The following is a 4,018-nucleotide window of genomic DNA, read 5'->3' as shown; positions in this document are numbered from 1 at the left end:
GAGTATATGCCCAGGAGTGGTATAGCCGGGTCCTCTGGTAGTACTATGTCCAATTTCCGGATGAACCGAAAAAAGGCCATTTTTAAGATAAAAATTATGTTATATACCCCAGGCTGGCCTCATACTCAGAGCAATCCTCCTGCTTCAGCATCCCAAACACTGGGATTGCAGGCATATGCCACCATTTCTGTTTTAGTTATTTAGTTTTGTTTGGGGTCAGGGGGTTGCTCTTGTTTTAAGATAGGGCCCTCCTCATGTAGCCTGATTGGCCTTGAACATGTGATGTAGACAAAGCTGATCTTGAATTTCTGATCCTCCTGGCTCTACCTGCCAAGTGGCTGGGTTATACCACACTGGATATGGCACTTTGTTGTTGTTGTTGTTATTTTAAGACATCTTCTTTAAGGAAAAGATTAGCTTCCTGTTATCAAGTCATCTCTAGACAGGCTTTCACAAGAGGTGTAAAAGCAACCTAGAGCTGTAGTGTAAGCTCTCCTGTCTTTGGGCACTCACACAGCAACTAGAGTTACACAGGCTTGGGTATTCGTAGCTCATTCGCTGGTTTAGGTCCAGGTCTTGACACTCCAGGGAGCAGATAACTCCGTTGGCTTAGAACCAATTTCCACCCGTGGAACCCCAGCCCTACAGAACGATAAGCATAAACTCTACCCCTGAGCTGTCTTGCCAAGGCCTCAGCAGAATCATGCCCCTCCCCCAAGCCTCTCAGAGCTTTGTTCTCGACCTGCAACACTGGAATGCTGGCAACTATCCCTTAGACCTATTGCAGGATCTACTTTGCACTCATACCCTATGTGCACAGATTTATTAGAAGATAGTTAGCATCTGAGGTTAACCCTCTGAAGCACAAGGTAGAAAGGAAGAACAAACTCCTCTTGTGAACACACACACAGACAGACACTAAGTATAATAAAAAGAATAAAACTTTTTAAAAGCTTCACTTTTTAAATAAAGTATGTGGGAAGCAAGATGGATGGTATGAGGCCTGAGGATTAGTGGTCAAGGCCATCCTTAGGTTACGTATCTAATTCAAAAGACAGACCGTACATGAGACCTATCTCAAGAATGATCGAAATCCAGAGTAAACCACAGGAAAGCAAGACCAAAAAACTCAAATCAGTCTTTAAATCATTTATACTCCTTTCTTCCCCGGGTCTGGATGAAGACAAGCCAATGGGGGAAGCAAGATGCTACCCACTGCGCCCACAGCTCTGGGCAGCCACAGAACCCGAAGTTTGGTTGCCAAGGCGACGCCGGGTGCGCGGCTGGCCCGCCCCGTCACGCTGTCTCGCGCTCCAGCGGCGCCCCGCCTCCAGCCGCGCTGCCGCGCGGACGAGTGGCTGGCCGCGCGGGTCTCACTATCCTCACTCCATCCGCGCAGCCAATGACCGGCGCCGCCAGGGGTTCGTTGACGTGAGTCACACGCTGCCTGGCCTCGGCACGGACCAATCACCTCACGGCGAGGGCAGGGCGGGAGTGGGGCGGACCAATTACGGCAGGAGAGCCCGGGCACGGCCTCCGGGCCCCGCCCCTGAGCCAGCAGAGGTAGTGAGAAGGCCGCTACACCTGCCCTGTCTTGCACCGAGATCGCTGTCAATCGCGGGACGCTAGGTAAGGAGCTTTCTAGCTCGAACCCGGTGGAGGGCGGCACAGACGGGCACCGGCGGGGTGAGGTCCGGCTGAGGCCGGTAAGGATGCGGTGGGAAGGACCTGGGCGGGTTGTGCAAGACTTCAAACAAGGAGGCTAGGTTCTCAAGTGATGGAACTGGAATGCCAACACTTCCTGCCCTTTAAAGAGTTTGCAGTCATCTGGAGTCTGGATCATTGACTTGAGTCTTAAAAACTTTTCGCAAAAACACCATCACCACGTGGGGGACGTAGGGTGTGTTCTGTGTTTGCAGCTCTGGGAAGAGGTCCCAGAGGTACTGTAGGATGTGGTTCCATGTGAGAGAGGGGTGCATGGAAGAGAGGTCTAGTCTTCACCTTAGGAGAACTACCCCCTTTAAATGAAACCTGACCCTCTACCTAAGGCTTCTCTAAGCTCCAGTGCCAAAAGAGGGACTGAGATAGTCAGCCAGGCGTTAAGTTATCCTACTAATACATTTCTTTCATCCTTTTTTTTTTTTTTTTTTAAATAAAAATCCGAGGAGTTAGTCTACCTGATTCAGATCGGATTTCCAGGCAAGCAGGCTGCTCAAAACTAAGGAGGCAGGATATTCATTTCAACAAAGCCTGCTTTCCCCCTATCCTGTCTGATCACTTTCTCTGACACTTTAACTACATGCCCATTTTCCTCTCATTGCAGAGTGTGAACTCGAGGTAACTGAACTCTGTCTCAGCATTGTGTGGAAATTGGGAGACTTAGTCGAGGATGCCGAGTTAGAGACTAGAACACCTCTTTTGGAGGTGATGAAGTTCCTCAAGTTAGGCATTAAAGCATGTTTGGGAGGGGCACCTGATGCACTTTAGGATGCAATGAAGTTTGATCCAAATCCAAACCATCTATGTGTGGAGATGGTCAGCAGATAATCTGAATCTAGATCAGGATAGGAGTTACAGATGATGGATATCATAATGTTCGTAAACCAGGGCAACTCTGTTATAATCTGGTCTCTTCAGTGTCTGGTCCAGGTCCTGGTGTAGAAAGTGCTTCTGCAGGGAGACCCTGTGCCTCTCTGTCCTCATAGCACTTGTATCTTCCTTGTATCCTACATGTCACATTGGCTTATGATGCTTTGGGACCTTCAGGAGTGGGGACAGGGGGAGCACACTGACAACACATCATACACAGATATTTGTTAGTGGGGATCTCTGTGAATTCCATGAGACTAGGAAAAATATCAAGTAGAGAAATGTTGAGTCTTGATTGTTGCTGGGTGTGTGGGTGAACACGGCTAATCACAACCTACAGTGGAAGCAGGGGATCGGAAGTTCAAGGTCATCTTTAGTTGTGTACTTTAAGCCCAACTTAAACGAAAGCCTTCAATTTGAGAGAGAGGGAGAGAGAGAGAGAAAGAGAGAGAGAGAGAAAATGAATCACCATCCAGATTGGGCAAATGAAATAAGTTCCAAAGAATATTGGATTTGACACCAGGGGCACTTTGTGATTTTTTTTTTTTTTTTTTTTTTTTTTTTTTTTTTAAGAATAGGTTGAGCATACTGATGGAAATAGAAAACAATGGGAAGTGAGAACATGGTGCCAGTGTGAGTAGAGCCTCTTCAAGAGGCCTGGGAAAACTGTACTCCTCCACTCAGTGACTGAGTGGACAGGTTACATATTCATCCTAAACCTCAGCTCATCATTTGAAAAGCAAGCATCATAGACGTTCCTCTATTTTAAGTAAGTCAAAGGGTTAGCTTAAAATGACAGCATATACCAGGTATGCAGAAGGTGCTCAACAATCGTTAGCTTATTTTAGGTGCCGTGTGCCAGGGCTTATGTTCAGTGCTTAACATGTGATATTTATTGAGGTTTCTTGACAAATTATTTTTTTTTTAAGTCTTATTTGTATATTAGTTATATGAGTGCACTGTTGCTGTCTTCAGACACACCAGAAGAGGACATCAGATCCCATTACAGATGGCTGTGAGCCACTATGTCGTGGCTGGGAATTGAACTCAGGACCTCTGGAAGAGCAGTCAGTGTTTTTAACTCCTGAGCCATCTCACCAGCCCTCTCTGTACAAATTATTGTTGAGTATTTTTTTTTTTTCCGATAAAACCTACGGCTCAGGATTTTATCATTCCACAAGATCTGGGGCATGTACCATGGAAGTGGGTGTTCATTTGGTCATTGTTGAATTTGGTAATGGACCTCAGGAAAAATGGAGATTGGAATGATAGCCTTGTGTTTTGTAACTTTGTAGTAGACAGTTGACAAAATCTTCAGGTGGTAGGGAGTTAAGTGGTAAGAGACCCGTGTGGGTGGAAGAGCGGAGTTCAGTGGTAAGAGACCCGTGTGGGTGGAAGAGGGGAGTTCAGTGGTAAGAGACCCGTGTGG

The 4,018-nt window shown here is 46.8% G+C and overlaps 1 protein-coding gene across 1 annotated transcript in view; it reads left to right on the top strand.

Moving 5' to 3' along the window:
- Window positions 1-1,504: 1,504 nt before the first annotated feature.
- Msmo1 (methylsterol monooxygenase 1) overlaps window positions 1,505-4,018 on the top strand; it is an 18,878-nt gene continuing 16,364 nt past the window's right edge. The window contains exon 1 of the mRNA XM_031339942.1: window positions 1,505-1,629. The gene's annotated coding sequence lies outside the window, so the exon portion shown is untranslated. The remainder of the gene's footprint in view (window positions 1,630-4,018) is intronic.

Source organism: Mastomys coucha, unplaced genomic scaffold (assembly GCF_008632895.1).
Source record: "Mastomys coucha isolate ucsf_1 unplaced genomic scaffold, UCSF_Mcou_1 pScaffold22, whole genome shotgun sequence".
Lineage (NCBI taxonomy): Eukaryota > Metazoa > Chordata > Mammalia > Rodentia > Muridae > Mastomys > Mastomys coucha.
Note: the sequence above shows the minus strand (reverse complement) of the source record. Positions and strands in the feature narration are given on the sequence as shown.